The sequence below is a fragment of the Brachycentrus maculatus genome, unplaced genomic scaffold (assembly GCF_059751285.1).
Source record: "Brachycentrus maculatus isolate JH-2025_06_01 unplaced genomic scaffold, ASM5975128v1 h1tg000050l, whole genome shotgun sequence".
Lineage (NCBI taxonomy): Eukaryota > Metazoa > Arthropoda > Insecta > Trichoptera > Brachycentridae > Brachycentrus > Brachycentrus maculatus.
The window spans coordinates 2,578,593-2,605,755 of record NW_028280804.1 but is presented as its reverse complement, the minus strand read 5'-3'; the positions used below and the strand labels follow the sequence as shown (position 1 = coordinate 2,605,755).

At 33.6% G+C, this 27,163-nt stretch overlaps 1 protein-coding gene across 2 annotated transcripts in view; it reads left to right on the top strand.

Moving 5' to 3' along the window:
- Nucleotides 1–27,163, top strand: part of hth (Meis homeobox homothorax) — a 449,971-nt gene that overhangs the window by 247,813 nt on the left and 174,995 nt on the right. The gene's annotated exons all lie outside the window — the stretch shown is intronic.

The window sequence follows — 27,163 nt, the reverse complement described above, 5'->3', positions numbered from 1 at the left end:
GGCCTCATAAACAAATACATATTTAAGTTTTGTACTAACGTTTCGTAATAAAACTGTATTTTATGTAATAAAATAAAAACTGTGTAGTTTTTTCCACATTAGTTTTATTTGACTAGTGACCGGGTTTCGCTGTCTGTATGATGATGAAATGTGAAAGAAACCTTATAGTTATTATTTTATTATTTAAATATATAAGATATGTGGAAATATATTTTAAATACATACATATAAAAACAATATGTCGATTCAAATAATCCTGATGGTTGCCCCATAGTTTTTCGTCATTTTTACTGGACCCATCTTTTTCTATTGAAATAATTACTATCTATTTTCATTTAAATGATTTTGTTTTGTATGTGTCTATTACTAGTAAATAAAAAAGTAGTAGATTCCCATAAGATTGGCGATGGTACTGGCCTCTTCTGTATGCGAACCAGGTACTCTGCCTAATTACTGATATGAATATTTAATACCAATTCCTGCTTGTGCCCGCTGCGGTAACCGGACCGTCCTAATCTGTATTCACGGTGGAAGGAGCGCTCACACGAGGAGACGGGGGTGATGCGTGACGGTAATAACTAAAACGACACCATTAATTCTCAACTTACATACGAATTGAGCAAACACCAACCCCCAGAACTGAAAGACAGTCTCTGAAACGGGTGATCCCTGTGCAACAAGGCACTAAGAATACCAACAAATGGACACTCTTCTTTACATGAAAGTCCAATTCCCACAGTGGAGATACGATTACTTATCCCGGTGCAGTGCTCATCTACCGGGATTTAGCGTCCTGTCAATTACTTAAAAGGGATGGAAAAGTACATATGTAAATTAATAAGAAGAATAAAAGAGTTTCTGCTCAGTAAAAAAGCCTCTTCATCTCACCAATAGATGGAATTTACTTTAGCTTTGACATATTTTACAACATTTTGAGTGTGTCCAAATACTTGTTCTCTTAATCTGGATTATCTCCAATTCCAGGAGTTCTTTTCATCTCATCAATAGATGTCTCTAGTGAAAATTCTAGTGAATCAAGTACAATGTTTAAAAATTGGGAAATATATATAGAACTTCCAAGAATTTGAGTAGTGTGGTTATCAATCATGTGAATGTTACACGTGTGTAAAGTGATCCGTTTAATCCAGCCTATGACGATCAAAAGCCCTGTAAATGCCCAGATTTCCATATTCTGCTTCATTTTTGATGTGATGTCAAAAAATGATATGAAGTATTTAATTAATTCGAAAACCTTTAGATTGTTAAAAATAGTGACTCCTGTAAATCAAATTTACAAAAATACTTGAAAAATCCACAGATTTATTTTCTTAAAATTTATTGAGAACTATCTCCGATATATTAGGAAATTTTATCGACATCTTTATCACGTAAACAAATATCTGATTTCCATAAATTTCATCCTCGAAAAATCAAAAAAGTTTTGAAGAATACGTTTAATTGACTTAGATTTCTTCTTCATCACTTCTTTTACATTTTTTTCTGAAGCTTCACCATATACATTTATGTTGAGATGCTAAAAAATAACTTTCAAATCAAAATTAAAGCTTTTATTTCTAGTTGAAAGTGTTAAACTTGAAATCCATTGTATTTTAGTCGAGGTTTAAACAATTTTGTTTTGAGCGTAGGATATTGGGAGCTTAGTTCGTTTGAAGCAGTATCGACAGATTAGCTTATTTCGTATGACAGTCATGTTTCTTATTTAAATCTGAATAATCGAATGCCAATAGGAACGGGACGTCACGTGACTGGTGTTCCTACATTATTTATTATACGAGTAGGCATATTATATAAAAATAACTTTTTATCTACCATGTAAAGCCGCAGATCCATCCTTCGTATCGGTTAGAATATCTGTCTACCTTAGTAGTAATACTATTAAATTATTCAATAGATGACGAAAATCATTAAATTGTGAATATTAGACTTGTTTTTTTTACCACTTGAGTATTATAATACTAATGTCCACCTCCATATTGTAGTGGTCAGGGCATTTGGTTACCCTGCTGGAGGTCCCAGGTTCGATTCCAGGCGTCGAAATAAATATGGGTGATTTGGACTCTCATATTTATTTGAAATCACCCTAGACTGGTACAAGAAGCGCAGGGCTGATCACCTAGCTTTCATGCAATTATCGATCAAGATAATACTATGTCGCTACGATGCAGTGCCCTATGCACCACCGGGTGCGTGTAAATTATTTATATTTTAATAATGTCTTACCACAAAGTGAATGCCGAAACAATAAATAAAAAAAGCTTTGGATTCAAGTTTTATCAATAAATGCATATTGATCAATGATACCAATAATTTTGAGGTTCCCGCCTGAAAAAATGAATATGATGACAAAATTGAAATTCGTTATTCGTCCCCTAATTTTAAACGTGTTTCGGAGTCGAGAATTTGAACAGAAGTATCTTAATGAATAATTGTTTATTGATCGACTTTTAATGAAAGTGTTGTCATCAATAATTCAAACAAACAAAACACCCGATAACAGGAGTACAGAGCGGAGATAGAGATCTACCGATTGTTCCACATTGATACGGCACTTTTAATTTTCATGCGTGACACTTGAATGCTTCTTTCATTACCGAAATTATTTATTGGCCTTTCAAATTACTGCTCGGCTCGTATTGTGACGTGTTTTTATTTAGGGACATGAAAGTTCGGCATAATAATTATTATGTAAATTAAATAATCTCGTGAAATTTAGTTTTACATGCGTACTATGTCAGTAACGGTGGCTTGCTTTCATTAGTTAATTATAAACATTTTTTATGAAATTAAATAATTTTGAAAAAAGGTTTTTCGTGAAAATTAATGAGATACGAACGTAACACATACGTTTAAAACATAATAATATGCAGCACAAAAATGTCGTATATCGAGTATGTAGGCAAGAGTCGTATCTCTGTGGGGCATTATTATTACGTATGTGTGTACATACATTGAATATAATTGGCGTTCATTTGATTGCGGGTTTTAGTTCCTCTTATAGGGTCAGTGCACACCTGTTTCTCTCTCTCCCAATATCGAAGCACTTAAACATCGTTAGTGAACAAGCTCTCCGTCTCCTAATTGAATGGAATCTACTGATCAGTTCTCGCGATTGAATTGAAATCAAACAGTCGAACCCGGAAAGAATGCAGTACATTATACAACACATAAAGTTGCAAGAGAATACCGCTGGAACGACTAGATAATAATAGGGCCGCATCAGGAGAACATGACAGGTGTGGCAGGTATGCTTTAACTTCTCCCTAATTTGGGTGTGAGAGGTGTACAAATCAAAAGAGGGCGATTGAAAATGACTAATGAAAATCAAACTATCTTTTTGTTCCGTTTCTGCTGGCCTGATACTTAATCGAAAAAAATGTCGATTGCATTGAAGTCGTACATTACCCCATTTATTCTAATAAATTATTTCGTTACTTCAATCGGAAATATATTAAAAAATTTATAGCAGGTTCTGTAAGACTCTAGGTAACACATTAGCGATGACGGATCGTAATGATGAAATGAGCAAATTGACGAACTTATTCAAAACATAAGTGGGTGTATAGAGAATGAGATATGTACCCATTAATAGATAAAAGCTTAAGTAGGCAGTTAAATTTAATGAAACGTGTCATTTAGATTTAAAAACGTGTTCCGATGAAAATTAGTAGAATTTCGTAGTGTAGTGTTTTGAGAATGAAAAGTGTGTGGAGCAACAAGTAAAGCCACAAATTCTCCCAAAAGTTATGTAGCCGCGAAGCAGGCGGATAATAAATTAGCCACGAACTTAGTTTTTCACCCCGCAAGCGCAAGAAAGGCCGATCTGAAGTAAAAGTGAAATATAGTCGGCACTTCTGTACCCGAATGAATCTCGGCTCGGGCGAAGAATGGGCTCAAACAACACATCGAGCAGTTTAAAGCGGCAGATCTGCCCCTTTATACTAGCGGAGTACTACGCTCGATACAGAGTGTGTGTAGTAAACCATTATCTGTTTTGGAACCACGCGAAAGCGCCATTAATCTACATGACATTTCAGAATGTTGTTTAGTTGTGTGTTCCCGTTGCGTCGCGATCAGCTGATGGGGCCTACGGCGGCCATCTTTGATTTACGCATTTTACTGCTATCTTCACTTCCCTTCGGGATATTATGACATTTCCAGAAGACCTGACAACAGCCGTCACTTAAATACACGTGCTAATTAAAGTTAATTATTTAGATGCTCGTTTCGGAATAAAAGTAAAAGAAACTCATCAAATAAAAAACCGCTAATTCAATGTAAATTATTAATTTTAAAATCAATCGACTACTATGCTGGAATTCTCGAGTATTCCACGATGGGCCAAAAAAAAATGTGTTTTTACACTCGTAAATTTATTTTATAATACCCTGGACTGGTACTAGAAGCGCAAGACTGATCACCATGCCTTCATATAATAAACTATATGAACGCATGGTGATATTAATCGCATATATCGCATAAATTTGATGCAGTGCCCTAATCACCATTGAGTGTGAATAAGGGTCAGTTGACTGGGTATGGAAAATCATTTTGTTTTTCGTACTTGAAATTTAAAAATGGACTCATCGATATTTTTTTTAAACTCTTTTACCTATAGCTTTTCTCTTTTTGAGTAAATTATTTTTCAATTTTGTGTAAACACGGCTTTGGGGCATATTGTAAAGCAATTGATCTATAGAGTCCCAAAAGAAGACGGAGGCGTATATAAATGCATAGATACATGATAACAGAAATAAAGGTATAATGAAATGTAACTGTGTTTTAAAATCACTTTAAAAAAAAAACAAAGTTACATTTAATTATGAAATGGAAAATCGCAAAGTTAGTTCTAATATAAATGACAGAAATAAAGGTATTATTTTTTTTAACAATGGAAAGTAGTATAGGTATATATAGAGAAGTATCTACCCAATATTACAAATAATACTTCTTTAAATTGTTTTTGATATTTTTACTATTTATTTATTTTTTTATAAAAATTCAAAGTCAATAAATTTAAAGATTTGATAAAAGCATTCCCATTAAATTTTAATTAAACATAAGTTCATCTAACTAGATAAGTAAGTAAAATAAAGGACCCATCCAATTGGCGTACATCTCGACCGAATGTAAATTTTTGTTTTGTATATTTTTATTCAAACACCTCTTCAAGTTTCTGCGGCCCTAATAGCAGGAGGAATTCTGCTGAATAATGATATTTAAAAATGTTATTATTATCACCATGATTCGGCAATTTGTTTGGATAGGGAGGGACAGGGGGATGAATGGGACAAGCTCGGGTGAAAAGCTCGTAATATCAAGTTCATATAATATCGATAAAATTGGACCGTAAAAACGTCAATATAATATAGGTACCTACAATTATTCTTGCAACCTGAGCTTTTGCATTTTTGCGGGATTTTTCAAATATTTATAAATAAATTATTTAAAGTAGGGAAGTGTACGTAGGCTGTTTATAGCAGTTATGTAGTTACTTTAAAATTAAATATTGAACTGTATTTTAAGTGATTTTTTGTTTTTGAAATCCTCAAAAAATTCTTCATATTCATTCAATTCATTTCAATTAATTATTCAAAATAAACATACACATTACAAACCACAACAACTCAAAAGTGTTTTCGAAAAAAAGAGCTTGTACATATTCTTCTTACTCTTAACCACACCAGATGGTGCATGAGGAACTGCATCATGAAACGTAGTGTTTTCTTAATCGTTGTTAACATATGAAGGAAATGTGATCAGCCCTCCGCTGGGATCAGTCAAGGGTAATATTCAATAAATATAAGAGTGAAAAATCACTTAAAATATATTTATTTGACCCCTCCCCTGGAAATCGAACCTAGGACCTCCAGCATGGTAGTCGAGCGTGCTGACCATTACACTCCGGAGGCGGAGGCTTGTACATATAAGAAGATAATACTTTGATACATTAAACTTACACATGTATAGTAATAATTGGATCTTACATATTTTATTATTGTAACAAGCAACCCTTGTAAGTATCGCCCCACATTACTCGCAGTGACACGGCACAAACTGATGTGCAGTATACATCCTCTCTCCCTTGCTACCCCGCTACACATTGGCACACCCCAACAAATAACAGAAATCATCCCTGAAAGCCTATTTTACAAGGAAATACACAAGTCATAATTTGAATATTCAACACGATAATGTGTTTACTGCGTAATTGTATGCAGCTGCTAACATCAACATCGATTAGGGATAAATTTATCGTAAAAAATATATATACATATTTAACATGTGCTTACACCTAAACATGTTACCTTGAGCTGGCATCTGAAACACACAATTTATAACCTCCACTTTGTATATGTATTCTGAACTACCTGTACCCGGAAACGCGACTGTACTAAATATAGCCTAAATATCTTGAGAAAACTTAAGATTTTTAACAAACAAACATTTTCATTTTTATGTATATAAATATATCTTTGAAAGCATGATTAAAAAAAATAGACTTATATTTTGACCAGTTATTTTATTCATATGTTTTGAGTGTGTACAAAGTATTTTTTTACAAATCTGGATTTATTTTTTATAATATAAAGAAAATGTGACTAATATAAAGTTCGTTTTTTTTTATAAATAGAATTTTATTATTTTATTTTTAATATGTGACTATTAAATATTGCATTTTATATTAAAATATTTATTAAAATGAGTAATACAATAAATTTTATTGTCACTCAAACGATGCCTTAAATTTTATAGGGTTACTCAGAAGAATGCCCGAATTTTTACGAGGATATTCGAGTCCACCGATAATAAAAATTTCGCCTATAAAAAAATCCTTCATAAAAAACGTGCGTAGGCTCTAACATAAGGTGCTTATGCGTAATAAACGAGTTAACCCTTCAGAACACATGTACGATCATAAAGTTGAAGAATAAAATACTGTCAGGTAAAGGGATAAGCATTAACAGACCACAACAATTCGGAAGGAGAACATAAAAATATTATATATTCAGTAAAGATTTACCACAACTCCAGAAAACAAAAGTTTTTATTTATTTACGAATTAATTGATTACCAATAGTGCTTTAAAAGCTTTTTCAAATTACACAAACAGATGTGAAAAAAAGTTTGCAAAGACAGAGTGGTATTCCGTTATATTCACTCTGCTTATTCCTACGGAGAAGCTGCGTGATGGTTAGTTAGTTAGTTAGCTTTGTATTATACAAATATGCATATTTACTCTTAAAAAAATATTCGAGCACATTCATGAAACGACGTGTGAATTATATGACATCTAAATGAGTTCCAAAAAATTACGTACTGTGGTTGTCAATAATGGGGGGAATAGTGAATGTTTCACGTATATAATGAGAATACTTAAACCAGCCTATGACGGGTTGTAGGCTCCGTAAATACCCAGACCTCTATATTCTTCCTCGTCTGTATTGGTATATCAAAATAACGAAGGAAACCCAGATTTGTGAACAAGAATTCGGACACATCAAAAATGTTGTCAATCATAAATTAATAAAAATTAAATTTAACTTACGAATCGTGTGATATGAAGATTAACATGGAAATGATAATAATAATCAAAATAATATACTTTAACTTGTGTCATAAAATAAAATAATAATGAATAATTTAACCTCATAAAAGTTGAAATTAAAAGACGTATAAACAAAACGTTATGCTTTAAGAAGCTCGTTATTTTAATGTAATTGATACTAACACTTATATTCAATTCTAAGCGATCACAAAAAGAATCACAAGTGTCATTTCGTGTGACGTAATAAGAACCCTTTATGGTCTAAACAAAATGTACTGTATAGTCATTTTATATAGCCCTTTGAGCAATGAGTATAGGGTTATAAAAACGTAATAAAACCCAGACTTACAGCGAGTTAAACACACTATAAGAGAGTGTGCCAGGGGCCATGCTCGTATCTCTATAATTCCCATACACTCCGCCATATCTGATCCTGTAAACAATGAGAAAATGGAGATGGCAATAGGGTATCAGGAGGAGAGGAGTCGAGAGGAGGTTTACGTTCTCAAAAACGCATATCCATCATTGGGACGATCGTAAAAATAAAAACAACGGGTCGTTTCGTAGTCCGTTTTATGGCGAGAGTCGGACAAGGGTTACGACAGCTGAATCCGTCTCACTTCTGCATTTGTATTGTACGAGTATTACTACAGGCTTTATACGATATATCCGTATTTTATGTAACTGTTTTTGCACATAGAAAAAAAACTAATTTAGCATTAACAAAAAAATTGTGTTTATTTTGTATATCAAAAGTATTGTTAACTTTGTGGTATGGTAATATAACACTCTCCTTATCATTCATCGTACACTTTGTGTAATACCACTTTAAAGTCGTGGATGAATGATTAGGAGAGCGTTTAACATAGTGTAAATCAACGACTCATAAAAATACCCGTAAAAGAAACTTTGCGTAATTTACAAAATTTGTTAAACATTTTAAAAGGTCTCATTAAGAGTCCTCTAGTGATTTGTTTTTATTTTAAATAACATATTTGTAAATAGTGCGGTTCAGTTGGCAGAGTATCGACCGGTGTTCGGTTGCACAAATGGGGCATGGCCTACATAAATTTTGGGTATAATAAAACAACCTTGACATTGTGTGGCAGAGCTCGCGCTTGTCAACAGCACGCAAATAAACCTGTCAATATGTCTCTCGAGGCTGGCTGCCGCAATCCGGAAGCGGAAGAAGCGGGTTCCATTGTGCCCCGAGATGGGCGCGGTCCAGACCTGTCAATCACAGGAGGGAGGTCTCCTGCCCGAACGTCCCGCACGACTCGTACGTCAAATCAGCGACATTTCTGGAATCGACATCTGACGAATTTCCTGCGCCGGTTTCCCAAACGCCGCAACAGGATTCCCATTCCGAGCTTAACGCGCACTTATTTTTAGTGCGCATAAAAGCCATTATGGCGTGTAATATAAATGCCTTTTACTGTCTGGTTGAACTTGAAAATAAGTTCGTCTTCGCGAATAGTCGAAGAGACTTTCCCGGAATGCGCGTTTCAAAGGAAAATGATTCGCGAAAGAGCGAGTTGTCGTTTGTTAAGGGCGAGATTCCGGTAGCAGGGTGAAGGGAATTGAGACTTCCCGGTTCGCGGGGGATCCGACAAAATTGCATCGCGACGGCGCGGGCGTCCGTACCGTCGCTCGTACGTCTAGGAGGGAAAGAGAGGTAACCTCCGGGCGAAGCTTAAGCTGACGGAAAAGGGAAGCAATCTATAATCGTACATAGCTCACCTATCTTCAGCTCTTTCTACGGGCGCCTACGGGGATGCCTTCATCCCTTTCTTTTCGGCGTTCTCGGGTAAATATAGATTCGGGCTTAGGGCGTCGGCGCGACCAGAGACGGTCGGTCTAGATGAGGATAGTCGTCTGAGTTTACGTGTACGCTAAAGTAGCTTCAGCTACGTCAATAATGTTCTTTTGGGGATGCCGATTAGAAAATCGATAGCCTGCAATTGAATGTTGTATACGCACGTATCTAATGAATACTATCCGTAGTAACGATAGTATCGTGTATTTTATTTACTCAACAACCAAATAATTCATATTCACCTAATGAAATCATTTTTTTTTCTTAAAAATATGAAAAAAATTATTTAACGAAGATAGGCTAAAAACATCGTATTGTTTTGTGTATTGTTAACTTTGTGGTATTGTAATATACCTCATTATTTATCGTTCACTTTGTGTAATACCATAATAATAAGTGGTATTATACAAAGTGAACGATGAATGATATGGAGAGTGTTAGATCGAATATGATTGAAGTTTTTATTTTTATTTTACTTAAAAATATTAATCTATTCTGTAAATTAAGTAGAGGTAAATTTTATACATATATGGGGCAAAGCAAAGAAGGTAATAAAAAAAATGTTTAACTTTTTTAGATTATCCGACGGCGCTCGAAATTTCAGCTACCCCGAAATGTATACAAATATAGAAAGCAATAAATTATTTCGCTATTTGTTCTGTAGCCTAAACGAAAAGCGGCCGTGTGCGCGCGGCAAATAAGAAAATGCTGGAAGCGCGATATATACGCGGGTAGGTTGTACGCAGCCTTGGCTTAGCCGCACACTCGGGTGGAGGTATAAAGCAATTTTCTTAATGGTATCCCGATATCTCCCCGGCAAGTTATGTGTGCTACGTATGAGATAGCGGCGGGGAGACTTGGCTACCGAGAAAGAATATAATAAGAAAAAGGCGGAAAGAAAATACGGCACACGCGGAGCGGAATGGAAATATGATATTAAAGTTGGAGATTTCAAATTTCCTTTTTGTTGTGAGCTATTTTCATGAATATTTAACTGGAGTCAAACGTTGAATAATAAATCGCCAAGAAGCTGTTAAATAGATTACTCCTTAATATTTATCGTTTTTCCTTCTAAAATTATAACAATGTTTATTCTGGCCAATCAGCATACAATTCTGGGACACGGTTGGAGAGACGGTGTATCTTTTCAAGGATACGACGTACTAATCATCGTGCTATCTTCTTATTTACACATTTCTTGACGGGCATCTATCTCTTTCAATTGTTTATCCGTCAAGCGGACGAAATGAGAAACGAAATCTAACCTGCATCCTGACTACTAAATTATCATATCACAACCGCAATGTCTCCACAAAACCTTGTACGAGTACTGTTACGCGACCACCTAGTCACTGCCTCTAATCTCCCCCTTTTACTACCTACTATTCTTCCTCTTTTTCCTTTCTCATATAGCAGTAGTGCCGTAAGCATTGAGCTTCTTCACTTACGTCATTTATGGTATATCTCAAGTATAGTGAAACGTATTAATATGACAACAAATTCACCCAACTGCGAACGTATCTGGAATATCATAATTCCCGGTGTAATACTATCTCTGTTCTTAATATGTTTACTTTTGCAATACATAATACTATTTTATATAATATTCAATAAAAAAAATTGTTTTAATGTTTTTGGCGTTCGGTCTTCAGTCATTCTCCGAGCTGTGGATCGTAGAATCACGTTCCAGGATCGTAGACTGATTACAGATAAGTCCTACGGCGGAATGCTACGACAGAGATACGATCCGATATTGCCAATAAAATGTCTGTCTCTCATGGTAACCTCCATATACATTCTACGCTCCTATTCCGAATGAGATAAAACGTTTATAACTTACGTTTTCCTCCATTATAATATCCGAGACATGCATTCGTAAATAATCCAAGATTTTATTACATCAATTTTATGTGTTTTGCGCATCAAAAAAGATGTCAGCTCAAATGCTTGTTCCGCATAGGTTTTTGGCATAAATTCTTTTTTGTACAGTTTGTTCAGAATAAATAAAAAAAAATAATATGTTTAGCTAGTTGGTATTTAAATACAATGATTATGATCTACTCAAAATATTGATGGTAAAAAAAACTGTTGAGAAATATAACAACTGTAAAAAACTATGGTTTCAGACGTCGTAGGTCGTAGGATCTTGTAGGTTATTATTCTTTGGTTATAATCACCCTTAATTAATAAAAAAATATTTATTTACTTGATATACAATTTTACAGAAAGTAGTAGTAAAACTCACCCACAAAAGGCTCTTGTAACATAATAAGTACATAGAGCTTCTTATAATCAATTAATATGGATGTTCAATTATAAGAAAAGTGGTGAATATTACAGTGCATTAAGTAATCAATTAAACCAGCTTATGGTAGATTACAAGCCCTAAATATACCCAGACCTCCGTATTACCTTCCAAAAAAAACATACCTGTATAAAAATCTAATTAAATGCTCATACAATATTACAAATTGGTGCACTCATGATAAACTTAATTCATTCATTCATTCAAACCCTTACCCGCACCCCAATGGTGCATAGGGTACTACATCATATAAACGCAGTGTTGTCTTGATCGTTAACACATGAAGGAAAGATGACGAGCCTTCCGCTTCAGGTAAGTTCAGGGTAATATTGAATAAATATAACAATGCAAAATCACTTTTTTTTACCCCCCCTGGGAATCGAACCCGGGACCTCCCGAACGGTAGCCGAGCGAGCTAACCATTACACTACGGAGGCGGATAAACTAAATACTCAGAAAAAATATTTCTAGAGTTTTCATCTTGTGGAAGAGAAATAAAACAAAAATTCAAAAGCGGAAGCTCATCTATCGCTTTCCAACCCTCTTTTTCTACATTGAAGAAAAAACCGGTATGAGGGTTGCAAGCTTTATTGCTACTACCTTTGATATTTATAATGTCTTTTATTTTAGATAGCTTTATTAAGATAACATACTCAATGTACATATTAGTAACATGATGCTAGTAGATGGTAATAGATTCCAAATGAGTTTTTCAGCTTATAATTATAATCATATAAATGTAATTTCTATTTCAGGAAAACGTTTATACGTATAGGACCCATTGAATTCTCGTTATAATTAAAAATGTTTTTCAAATCCATGTGTTAATAAGTGCTTTTAATTTATTATTTAGAATTGGATGAAAATATTACCAATGCAACGAAAGGTCGTTTTAGTAATTTAAATTCTGAATAACGCTTTGCGAGTTAATACAATCTGAGAAATGCCATCATTATTTATATGTTCCTGATTATATTATGACAGCGAAGACAATGGTTTGATCGATCCTGCCTCGTTAATTCAACAGTTCTTGGTCGAGTCCTGCAACCAAAGTCCATTAGAGTTATCATTTCTTTAATGTCAAGGATAATAGCGTTAGTGAATAGCGTATTTTAAAAGATAAAAAATAAAAACACGTACATAATTTTTCTCTGTGAAAAGAAAAAAATATTTTTCCAACATGAACGTGGTTTTCGATATTTTCTTGAATATTTTTTAAAACGTAGTCGTTTGGCTTTATTATCAACTAGAATAATATTTGCAACGCACGTATTTATATGCTAAACTATCACATTTATAATGAAGTATATGAAACGCTAGACAAAAAATACGAATGTAATGTCTTAATAAATATAACACACAAAAAATATACATGATTTTTTCTATATAGACTATAAAAACAATTTCATAAATATGCATGTATATTTTTTTATCATTGTTTTGTTTAATTTTACTAAACACAATGTATGCATATAAAGTAATGTCTATTTGAGTAAAGGTTGTATTTAATCGAAACCGATTAGACCTCACATAAAATGTCACTTTACATATTGATAAGGGCTCTATTTTGACTTTATGGCCATGTAATTTGTTCTTAGGGACCGCTTTTTTAGTGTGATGGTTCTTATGATTTGTTTTTCTCTTATGAAACTCGTTTCGAAGACTCCACATAAAGTGGAAAAAGAATCCTGTGTCAAAAAACAAACAATATTTTTTTAAAAACATTCTATAAAATATTTTTTTCCCCAAAAAATAGTTTAAAGTTTTTTGTTAATTTTGTCTTATTAATAAATAATAGGTAGTTTTATTACCTCTCTTAGGCTGATAAAAATTAAGTCTGTTAAAAAAACATCGATTTTGATTAATATTAATTTAATTAAATAAAACAGTTCTGAAACAGTACAAGACATTGAATAATTAATCGCTATCAAAATTTTTAGAAATTCAATTATATCTGCTTACACGTAAGTATATATTAAAAAATACAAGTCTGTCTCCAGTACACTTTTTCATATTTAAGCATTTTTTTCTGGTAAATGTTATTTATATTTATGTATATTATTAAATAAATATCATATACATTTTATAAATTTTAATATACCTATATTTTAACTACAATCCATTTATAATTACTAGAATTTACATGATTATATTGCATATATTTTTTTATTGCAATTATGACAAACATTTCTTATAAATCCACCAATCCTTCATAAATTTTAGCATCGACTATGTACCTACCAAATAAATCAAATATCAACTTTTATAGTGTGCATTCCCTAATATAATTCATTAAATACCAAACATATCACTTTACCGAAATATTTTGCTGGTTGTAATTTTTATGGTAAATTTGTGCAATATTTTTTGTGGCAATCCGTTACTTGAGATTGACATATTATTTATAATGAGCCATACCATGACGTCATATCCAGTTTGAAGCTCTGCAAGATCAATTGACCCTCGCTATGGGTATTTATGATCAAAATATCACAACTTAACACATATTCAAAACAATAGGGATATTCGGATTCAATTATCACTATTTCAAATGCCAATTATTAGATGATAGATTTTTGAGTGCCTAAATGAATTAATATTCTGAATTGCATAGTAAGAATGAGATGAAATTGTCACCTAAAGATAACTTGAATTTACCTAATTGGTTTCGTTTTCTCTCTATTCTTATCATTTGTCCAGAGTGAATGTCAATGAGTTGTTCTATGTCATCATCAATATCTTCATTTGTTTAGACCTTTTCAAGTCAATTTTGTTTTTTTTTTTTAAATCCTTTTTTACTGTAACATACTCTTATGTATATGTTGCACAGGTCCTATGGTTAGAGCTTAAGTTGACTGCTAGCTTAACGTTTTATAAAAATCAAAATTTCTTGTTTCCGAAAAAATATTGAGCCTAATTGAATAATAAATTGAATATAATTTTAGAGTGGACGATTTATATTTTGTTTTAATCTCTTGTTTTTTTTTCAATAAAGTGGGTGTCGTGTACTTTGAATGGATTTTTTAGTTCTCTTTTATATGATAAGATAACTTCCGAGGCACCCTGCGGTCCAATTGAAGCGGTGACCGAATCAGAGTCCATTTGGTCCAATTTAGACGGCGTATCAATTGCCGGCGACGGGAGCATTGGCCTCTCTGGTCCCCTTGGTTCCTTTGCCCTACTCCTCTTATTTCTTATGTTCTCCTGATCCTCGCACTCCAATTGATACTCTTAATTTGACTTTGTTTCTCCTCCTTAAAAGTGACTCCTGCTTCCTGCGGTTCATTCTCATCGCTGACGGATAAATCAATGAATTCAATGATTGAAAAATATTTTTTTATACACAATGAAACGTGTCTTTTGAACAATTTAATATATGCTCATATGTACTTATTAATGATGTTAAGATTAACAAAAAAATGCACTTTATAAAATATCTAAAAAAAAAATAATAAATGAAACTCTTTATACTTATAAAAATAATTTATGTATATACCATTTTTGTGATTAGTGTTATTTCTACATTTTTATTAGTTAGGACTATATTAATATCATCACTGGCACTAGTTGTACGTGAAATTTGTTAAAGAAAAATGAAGAAATAGTAGTAAAATTTTGATGTTTGTATATTGGTACAAGATTTTACATTGAAAACATGTCGAAATAATTTCTAGTGTAAAAAATAGGTCCTCGAATTAAATCATCATAGAAGTTCCGTTAAACTAGAATCGCAATTTGATATGCCTATCAAAGCAAAGAGCAGACGTAGAGACAATTGGATACGTCTCCAAACGTTTATTACATCGAGAATAAACTCTCCGGTAATATAAAATGTTCGATGGATTACTCCGCAAGTACTCAATTTCGTGACTTAGTGGTGCTCTCTCCTAGGGACACCGCTCCTTATCGAAGTAGACTACAATTTGCACGATCGATTTATATGGGTTTTGAAATTTTGAAATTGTGACTTCTTTATCTCTGGACCATCTATCGCTCGGCTATTCTAAATGTCAAGGCTGAACAGGCCAGTAAAAATTTGGCGCTTTGACAGACGTTTTGAATTTTCAGAATTCAATGCATGAATAAACAGATTCGTACAAAATTCGGCGACAGCCAAAGTACTCGTTTGCATATTGAAAAGCGCAAAATTTTAATATAAGAATTTAACGCGCATAACAAATGCTCAAAGTGCTGAATGTCAAGGTCACGCATGTCAAAATGACGTTAACACGTGGATTTTTTTAAAGATTTCACGCTGTTCCCAGACGATCGCAGAACAATTCGTTGGTGAAGGATTTTTTTGGGAAGTCGGTACTGCCGAAACATATTGCGTCTAGGTTAGCCAATGTCAGTTGTCTCGTTCATATATGTGTATACTCGTACATTTATGTGTATATGACATCACGTACGGTCATGGAGCGCATCGAGCGATGTGCAATATGCACGCCGAAAGTGCAGCCCGCGTGTTGGAGGTCGTGTGCGGAGAACAGGAGATCATGGGAGAAGATTGGTATTGTGACTTTACAAGACACTAACATCCACAGACAAGACGTCACTATCCTCCGGCGGGCCTCGGAGAAAAATGACTCAAGGATGACTTGCAAACGTGTCATTCGACTCGACTTATAATGAGCCGCGTGGCTTGAGAGCTTTGTGGAGAAGATAAACACCGTTCAGACAGTCAAATAAGCGTATTATTTATTGTATGAAGAGCAGCGGCTTCCTCATGGCTAGTACATCGGTATTTGGACTCAATTATACGATCGTACAGGTGTTCGGCGCTATAGGGGGCTCTCCGCCGGTCGTGTCTTATTGAGATCTCAAATGATGTGAAAGAAATCTTAATAAGTATTTTAAATGAATTCGTTATGAGAGCGTTACGGATAATGCATTGTTACACGCGTCAAACTGATGGCGGAATATTCTCAGAAGTGGCCGAGAGACCTCGGCAAGATTCAATTCTCTTCTCGAGCACACGACATTCATTTGTAATAAGCTCGCATTATGTCAAGGTATACAAAAGTTCTCTGTCAGATCATAAAGGAACCTGACGTCTCACTCGAGTAATAAGTTGTATGCATTTAGCTTAACTGCTAACTGCCAAGGAATGGAACCGATTTTACACAGTTCACTTTGTAAAATGTACGAGTATATTGCTAACGAGGAATCTATAAGCTCATTCCATATGTCAAATGTACGCTTAGCTGTACCAGGTATTCTTGAAAAATAGCAATAAATATTTTGACATCTCTTATTTGAACTTTTTCCAATAAAGTAATTTAGATTATGCTTCGTCGCGATTTCAAAATCAAATGACAATATATACCATGTTAGTGTATGTAGCATATTTCCAGTAAAGCTTACAACTGAAAATAAAATGCCTAAAGCATAGAACGGTCAATGCCTCCGTTTATAGCAAAAAGTTTTCAATTTAGAAAATTAAATTAATTTCCGCGATCGTTCCGATGCTGTCCGGTACAAAGTTGTCTTCTTACTTTATGTGATCCTGGTGAAATTCCCTTTGAAGGAAAGGAGATGATGTAACATCAACAATTTCAAGAATTTTAGTAGCCCAAATTTTCCCCCTGTCTTTTGAATCAAAGAAGCTTCGTGAAATTTTAATTGCAGACTGAAATTTTATTACTATCAATAAAGTTACTGTTCAAATTGAATCGATAACCCCTCAAACCTAGTTTAAATTAAAACATAATAACAATAATAATAGTTTAATTAGCTCAAAGGCGCTTTACATTTTACTTAGTTCTTATTTATCTTATCCGAACATTATTGTAATCTAAATATAATGAATAAACTACTATACACTAAAAAAGAAAGGAGAAATATCTGTTGAAAGAAGATTTTCCTACTTTTTTTTGAAAGCTTTGAATTTATAATTTAATTAAAATTTAGAATTAATTGAAATAATGGAATATTTGAAAAAGATGGGTTCTTAGTTATGTAGGTACCTTTATAAGATATCACGATGACAAGTATATTTTTTTGCATTCCAAAACTTTTATTTTATATGTGATCTAGTTCTTATGAAAAAATCATAAATATCTTCAAACATAACGTAATTTAATTTTCATAGTATTTTCAAATAATGGATTTAACTTTTTTCATTTTTTTTTGTTTTCTGTTAAATCAATTATTTGATATTAGCAGTTTTACTCTATTTATATATTTTGTATCTATTGTATTCTTCTTGAATCCTTTAATATAACCTAAAATAAAATGTTTACCCACACACAGGCCTTGCCTTTGTGGGATATTTTTTGTAATAACTGAATATAAAATTTTGTGCTTGTAATTATATTATATTACAAAATGAAGGAAAAAACCCAAAGGAATTATTATCAAGAAATATATTTATCTGTAGATATGTAAACAAAGATGAACCAATTTTTAGAAGCAAATTTATGTGCACATAAAGCTTACTCTTTATACTATTTTGAAAATTAAAAAGACTTTGTTTTTTTATCCACTCACATTTTTATTAACCAACCAGTTTCGGCAACAACCTCTTCAGGGTTTAATTTATGACTAAACATTTATATTTAAAAAAGACTACTTCTTTAATTTTTAACTTACTACTTTTTTTAAATTTTACTTACTAATTTTATCAGTATTTTGATCAAAACTATTTAAAAGAATGGAATGTATTTTGTTATTTTATTTTAATTCAAAACAATTCCTATAAAGGACATTGATTTGCATTGTAGCGTCCAGAAGCGATAAATTGCAGGCTGATATTGGTGTTTAGCTTGTTATTCATTATACAGTCAACCCCATCCTCTCCATACTGTATAGTGTAGTCCTGCGTATCCGTGTTCCCGTTCGTCATTCCTTTGTCACAGCGTTTTGGTCCTGAATTCTCGGAAATTCGCGTGAATATTTTAAACAGCGCTGCATAAAATAAGCGAACTGTCCAAATTCCATGCAGTGTTGGGCTGAATAAAAATTACGTCCCGAGAACACCTGAATAATTTTATTTAATTTAAAATTCCGATATCGGATCGCCAGATGTTTTTGGAACTACGTGAATCCTGTCGGGTGCCTAGCCGAGGCGCTGGTTGAGATATAAATTGTAGATTAGGTTTTTTCGAGAAAACAAGTTCTGTCACTTGTTTTTGTCCCCCGAAGATTCGGATAAAAGATAAAGATTTTCTACATTTTTTTGACATCGCAACGTAGATGAAGAAGAACATTGAAGTCTGGGTATTTGCAGGACTTACGACCGTCATAGGCTTGGTTAAGTGATCACTTTACACACGTGTAATATCCACCAATTCTACCCAGGATTGACAAACACGCTACTCAAATTATTGAAACTTATTTATATATTGATCAAACTCGTTACACAGTATGTGCGAGTTCACAATAACCATCTATGGTATGATGAAGAAAGCTTTTATTAAGCACAGACTCTTTCTATTTGTGTGTGAGGTCCAAATCCTGGATTATATTTACATACATGAGAAACGTTTTAAAATATAATTTTTTAACTTTATTTTAGCTTATGATTTGACCACTTAATTTATTTACAACATTTTGAGTGAATTACATCACTGAAAATGTTGTAAATAAAGATTTTCAGTTGTAAATAATGAAATATACAATCCATTTTGTTATTCGTTCGAAGGTTTCAAATTTATAAAAATCGAAGTGAAACGTTATTGGACTGTTTCTTCCTTACGGAAAACTTTCAACAAACAAAACCGCACGAAAGAATGCCTCCCAACTTAGAGCCACAAAAACGTCACACTAAAGTTGGGTTATTTATTTCGGTATGACATGATAATTTATATCGTTGTCCCCCTCCCTCCCGGGCGGCGGTCTCGCCGTCTGAATGGGCCATCAGCGGGTGCGAGAGGGACGAAGGTAGTAATTGTAATAATTTATTGTAGGAGGTTTATAACAGGACCATGACCTAGTGTAAGCCGCCATACACTTTCTGCACTGTTATGTTCGCCTATTATTTCTACGCGGCAAGTGTGTATCTCGGTATGTAGACAGATAATTCACAACAAACTTTCCCTCGAGAAGTTCATCGGGCTTTGCTACCAACTACCGATGTGTTTCGGAAAAAGGGATTTAAAAAGATGTTTCAATACAGGTTTTTTTCCTCATTTTAAGATAAATTCTTCTGAGGTAATTCGATGTATCTGCGGGTCACGTGACAAGGTCACGATATAGTTGCGGAAAACGTTCTCGATTCAAAGTAACTCGAGATCCGACAGAGATATCGAATTACGTTTTGCATCACTTTCGTGGCCGTATCTCAAGAAATTCCTCAGTAGGTACCTACCTCTATCATGTAAAAAATAATCAAAACTGCAATGGAATAAAAATATAGTGGGTGAAAATTAATAAGAATAAAAATTTGTCATAGTATAAAGAATGACTTTGAAGATATATATGACAAATTTGAATGGGAGAACAGAACGAGAATGGCTAAAAAAGACTTTAAAAAGATTATATAAAAAGATCAATCAGAACCTAAAATCTGTTTGTGTCAGAAGTCTTTATATTGGTGGGCATATATGGATGTGAAGGAAGCTAGAAGTGTATGTCCGGACAGAATGGTGAAGCGTTCCATCCTTTCTGCTTACCCCCGCAAAAAACGCCGTGATGGTGTTGTAGTAACATAAGTTTAAAATCGTTAAAAAAACCCCAGTAATACAACCGTTTCGATTTATTGATTGCACAATCTTTTCGAATCGACGCTGCCATCTTTGGACGAAAAGTTCAACTTCATTTCACGAACGGAGGATAAGTGGAATCTTGATTGTGTATCGTATGAGAATAGATGAAGGCATCGTCAATTTCTTCATTTTAATGGGACCACCGGCCACCGAGATGAATCCACGGGTTATCGGTACGAATTAACATAACGACCGGGGCGAATGCCGAATAAAATATCTTCTTTCAAATTCATTCCCAAATGTCAAACAAGTAAGATGATTCTCTGTGATTAAGGGAGTCTTAAATTATTTTACATCTCAAGAACATAGAAATCTGGGCATTTACAGGGCTTGCGACCGTCATAGGCTGGTTTAAGTGATCAACGTTACACACGTGTAAAATTTACCAATTCTACTCATGATTGACAACCAAGTTACTCAAATTCATATAAATTCTAGATATATTGATCAAACTCGAAACACAGTATGTCAGAGTTCACTAAAGACATCTATGCTGGGATGAGGAAAGCTTTTATTGAGGTTCTTCAGACATGTTGAGATGTCAAAAATTATTTTAAAAAATTTAAGATAATCCAGATTTGTGTATTTGGACACACTCAAAATGTTTTAGAGGAAACTTTCTTTGAAATAGTAAATGGTAAATGATGAATGTTGAATGGTAAATGGCGAATGTTGAATGGTAAATGTTGAATGGTAAATGGTGAATGTTGAATGATAAATGGTGAATGGTAAATGGTGAATGGTAAATGGTAAATGGTAAACACATCGAGTTCGGCTGGAGAGGTCGGTGTGGCGCGGGCGTCGCGTTAGTCCGGCATATATCACGAGATAGTGGCGGAGCAATACAGTCCGGGAAGTCGAGAACGAGTTTTTTCGAAGGTTATGATTTACGGGCCGGCATCGCAGCCAATCACGGACGAGCATCGTCTCATCATGGGATGGACCATTATATATTTTTTCTCCGTTTTTTCCAAAGGTGGAATGCGTTTTTTTACGTCCGGCCAGATTTTTATGAGAGTGGAATAATCCGTGTGGATATACGTGTATATTTTATTGCAAGGGAGTAGTGGCATTTTGGAGGAAACAGTCTCGATGAGCTCGTTTTACATTCTGACGACCCGCTGAGTTTATTGTCCTTTTATTATTTTTTTATACTCGAATTACAAAACCGATCGACTGTTTAATTTGTTTTGTAATTTACGCGCAGTGTTTCGCGGCTGTGAATTTGACGGAGTCGACGAGACAGTCGGTTTTATTACTCCAGAATGTGTATTATAATAATAAATGTATATCGAGGTTTATTTATAATTATACGACGGCAATCAGATGAGGAACGAGAGCTTTTATTGCTGGCCGGGAATGTTCGTGAATATTTATGCCTTCTATGCAGTTCGTGATGGTGGAAGTCTCTATTGTTATGTAAGAGAAATTTTATTTTCATATTATAGGCGTTTAGCTCGGGCCGTAAAACATTTTATTTTTCGTCGGGCATTAACAGAAAAACCAATCAAATAAGGAAAAGACCGTAAAAATGTTTTTACAGTGTGGTTAAAAAGTAACGATCTCCAGGAGTAAAGGGTAACCCATAAATGGATAATGTGCTCAAAATGTATCATCCATAAAAAGAAGTAGATGTGTCCCTTAAGGTATGAGAATCAAGAATACGAGAGCAAATGATTTATGGGGACCTTCAAACTTTAAATAAGGGGTGCTCGTGTTTTGTCTATCATTATCGTTAAAAGGAAATATTATTTATGTTTTCTTTTTTGCAATTTTACAGAACTCCTCAACCTATCACCTTTATTTTCACCAACTATGTTGTTGTGATCATGTCATCCTGTTCCTGAATACATATCATCATGACATGACTTTTCTTACACTATTTATTTAACCTTGTAAAAAATTTCTATCCTGATATCACATTATCTCTCTTAATCATCGTCCATTTATTGTATTTGATAGATAATTCATAATCTGTCGTCGATATCTTTTGTCTTTTGCAAATCTCACCTAAATGGGGTATTTTTTGTTTTTTTCGTTGATTGCTGACAGCCGACAATAGTTGGAATTGTGGCCTATAGATTTGATACACCTTTCCTCGGTAATCTATGAAAATGGAAAGAATGAGGATGCATAGTTGAGTCGTGTGAGACGAGGAACACCGAACCATAATGGCTGAGATTATAAACAAACGGTTCGCAAGCGGGTGATTTACTGTGGGAACGTGCCGTTAAAATACATTTACTGCTCGAATGAACGCAGGTAACCATTTTAGCACACGTCTTTTAAATTTAATAATCTTCGCATCTTTTATGTGTCTGTGAAAATATTCAGATTTTATCGTAGCCATGATGATGTAATTATCGCTACGTAATTTAGGATAGTGTTTAGATATAGATAAACTATATAAAAATCTTCGATAACATCAGTATCATTATACAAATCAGACACGGAATCGCTTTATATAACACGACGAATACATTTGAATATACTAAGCTGATTAGAACAACTTCATTGTCGGTGTTGAAATACAAAAATATATTCCTGTACTGACCCGAATGATAATAAATACTCCGCGCGTTCATTACGGTAGAAAATGTAACCTTAGACCGTTCACCCCAGTAAGAAAATATGATATCAACATAAAAGCGAAAGGAAATTTGGTCCCGGGCATAGATTACATTTTTTTCCACCCGCCCCATAAGCGCAGTGTCACTCGTGAGGGGTGCCGGCGTTACTCACCCCCGAAATACAGCGCATAAAAAATATTATTACTACCCTACTGAATTGGTTTGCTCGGTAAATATTATATGAGGTGAAAGTATGAACACAACACTCTTAAATTACTATAATTGCGTTTGGTTAGCCAAACACCATATTATTATTATTATGATATTCACTAGATAGAGACTTTAATACTATATTATGCATTTAAATTACTACCTAGTACAATAATAGGATATTTCTTACGTTTAAAACCTAATTTTAAATAAAGAAAAATATAAATTTTCTAAAGTAATCACCAATGTTTAAAAAATTTGACACAACGTTGCATTCGAAAACCCACGTGTTTATACATACTGCGACTGGATAGGAAAAAACATGTTTTAAACAGGTTTTTACCGCAATGGCAGCGCCATCTGTTGAATGTAAAAGCATCACACGCAATACAAAACATGTTTCTTTGTAAACAGCGGCGCATCTTGGCAGGTGCTTTTACTAATATTGTTGTTTTCATAGATTTTTGACATTTTCATTGCTTCATAAGCATTGTTGATTACACATGTTATAAATTTGTGCTTTCTGTTTTCTTTATTTTTCTTTTTACCAGAATGAGGCACAGAAATGCGTGACCGGGTATACCTAGATTAAAAAACATTTTTATCCCAGCATTTTGTCAGCGTGGAGGTTTAAATCTATTATTGGTTTTCTGAAATTTAAGGATTCATATAACTCCCTTAGTCGATGAGGATTTTTTTTCGAATATCGGGATATTTTCTAGGTCATCGGAACACTACTGTCGATAACGGTGACATGTCCCGACATATCTGGATCAATGGCAACCCTAAAGTAGTACCTGTTAAACGTTTTTAGTTTATTGTCGTAGACCTAGCCGAATCGATATAGGACTCGTGTTCGATATTCCAACGAGTCAAACCAGCTCACTAAGGAAACTGAATAAATTAGTAGGAATCGGATGAACTAAGGGTAAAAATTACCGTCCATATTATATTATATTCTATACGTGTAGTCCGCCTGCGTATTGTAATGGTTAGCAAGTTTGGCTACCGTGTTTAGGGTTCTCGGCTTGATTACTAGGTGAGTTAAACTAAATATAACTGTTTTTCACTCTCAGATTTACATACTTATTATAATCTTTAATTTAAGTTTGACTAAGTAAATACCAATATTTCTTAAAATCTATCATGACACGTGTTTCGATACATTCCGCATCATTTTTAAATACCGTATGTGAAGCTAATTCTAAATTTTAGAGTTGTGTCCTTGGGACATTGTAGGTTGAAGATATATTATCACCGTGAACATATTATCCCTGATATATTATCACAAGAAGTGCAGGACTAGTCACCTTGTCTTCGTGCGATTAACGATCAAGATTATACTGTGTCGATACGATGCAGTACCCTATGCACGATTGGGTATAGATAATAGTTAGAAAAAGATACTGAACTGATGTCCACAGCATTGGTAAGGAGTGCGAATGACACATGGTCCAATAACGCTATTAGAAAGAGAAAAAAATATTCATGAAACCATTTTCACGGAAAAATTCAGGTATGGTGTTTTATCAAGATTTTTTTTTATGACGGAATGGATTCGGAAATTAAAATGAGTGAAACATGGTATGAAAAAGTTTTGCGTTATAACCTTTGTACCGCCTTTGGACGTGTGGATATCTCTTGCTATGCCTTATGGCTCGGAATAAATGAGAAAATTGTTAATGGTGTATGATATTGCTTTCTCCCCCAATATTCTCCTCCCCTGTCACCTTTTTAGCCATTATTTTCTTCGTGAGTAGTTTACTCTCACGGCAATGTCTCTGTACGTAATGCTAACGTTAACAGTAGGTGTGCGTATCAACACTTCCGATGTACATACATATGTATTATATCATGCTGTAGAAGAAATAATGAAAATAGAACATACATTTTTTATTCCTTATCAAGTTTTTCAACTGTGAAAAGAAGCTTCTAAAATGGGTCTTCTAATGCGTTTCATAGTTTCTACAGTCTTCTGTGTATTTGTTAGTATTGAGTAGTACTGTAGGAGTAAAGAGTGAGGATAAAATGTCACATCATCAGATTTTGCCTACGTTTCTAGCTACTTCCACATTCGTACATCTCTCTTTATACATTTTCATTTTTCAGTATTTAATAAACAAGTCTTCTGTCTTTCTTGGTTTGTATTTAAAATTTCATTTGACTGGTAGATTTCATTCACCATTCTCTCCTCACTCATTTGCTCCACGTGGGCAATTCTACGTTTCTCGTGTATTTTTTTGTATATTTTAATTTTTTTAAATGTATTACAAATAAAACTTGTTTTATGAATATTCATAAAAATACAAAGTGTAAAAATTAAAATAAGCTACATAACCGATTCAAAAAAAATATGTTAAAGAAAACTTGACACCATGTTCATATCTTATATGCATAGGAAATAAATTTAATGTTTTCAACAATCAAAAATATTGAATAATTCGTCAGTATGACAATACAGACGTAATCAGTGTTTAAATAGTGACTTAACAAATAGATATGTGTCTGCGATCCAAATTTCGTATTTTTTCTTATGTTTGAATTTAATATTAGGATACAGAATTATTTCGATAATAAATGTAAAAAAATATTTTGAAAATTTCAATCAACACTCGCATAATACCAAAAATCAAAGTATTTTATTCCTTATGACTAGAGTATTTGACAGTTAATAATAGTTTTACAAATATACCCTTAATAATTAAAGGAGATACAAATTTGAACCGAGCAGATTACACAATTACAGTGTAGGCACCAAGGTTTATATTTTCAGTCGTGCAGCGAGCGGTTAGATGATTTTCGTAATACTATATCATTATGGCCACAGAACCATGAAACCTTCTGCCTTATTCTAGAATGCTATAGGCCCGAGATAGATTGAGGGATTCCCTGTATATGGACTTCTCTTCTAGAATACTATAGGCCCAAGGCGAGGGGTCCCCTGTATATAGACTTCTCTGCTCAAGGCAAAAAAAATTTTTTTTTAAATATATTATAAATGTTTATAAAACATCATTATAGCACTTCATGACGAATCTATAATAAATCTCATGTATTTTAAAAACAAACAAAACATTAAGGAATTATACCCAACATAAACAATCATCGAAATCGTGATCATCGTTTAATATAAAAAAAATCTCACTGTTTAAGTTAAAAAGAAAAAAAGTATTGTGTTGATTTTTTTGTGTTCCTATCAATAAGTGTGTTGATTAGTAAATTATTTTATTTATATATTTTACTACTCAGTGTAGATTTGTAGCAATAAATCAATCACTTGTTACTAGACGACTGGATGAAAAACATCAAAGCATGTGATTAATTTGATAGTAAAATAACACCATATATTTTATTTATACCACATAAGATTATGCCACATAAAAATTGATCGGCATACCTACACATAATAAGTAAAAATCGTACCTACCTAAGTAACTACTAACATTACCAAAATTGTTTGATTTAAAAAAAATATTTCGATTCTCAAAACATTGTTTTATTATGGGAGCTAACGTCTAATGGGAAATGCGGTAATATAATATATTTTTATTTAAAAACGTCTAGAAATCAACACTAAATAACTACCGAAACAAATCAATTTAGTCGCAGTAATGTATTTTATTTGGTTGTTAAAATTACTCGGTAAAAAAGAGAATGATAGTATTTTGTAATGGAGGTTTGTAATTGGACTTTATTTGAAACTAATAACACCTGTATTCACGATTGTGGATTAGCTGATAAACCGCTGAAGTGGGACGGAGTGTTCGTGAGTTTTTGTTGCCTTATTTATTTTCGTCTCGCTCGCCCGGTGCTGACCTCTCCCTCACAATCTGTTCGAAAGGCTTTGATTACGGGTTATACTGAAGTTCATTTCAAACGTTCAATTACTCCAACTCCAAATGCGATATCCACCCGAAGCTATGTAAAGTTGTGTACACGATTCCCTTTTATGTTCTCCGGGTATTTTTTTCTTCTTATATTCCGATCGGA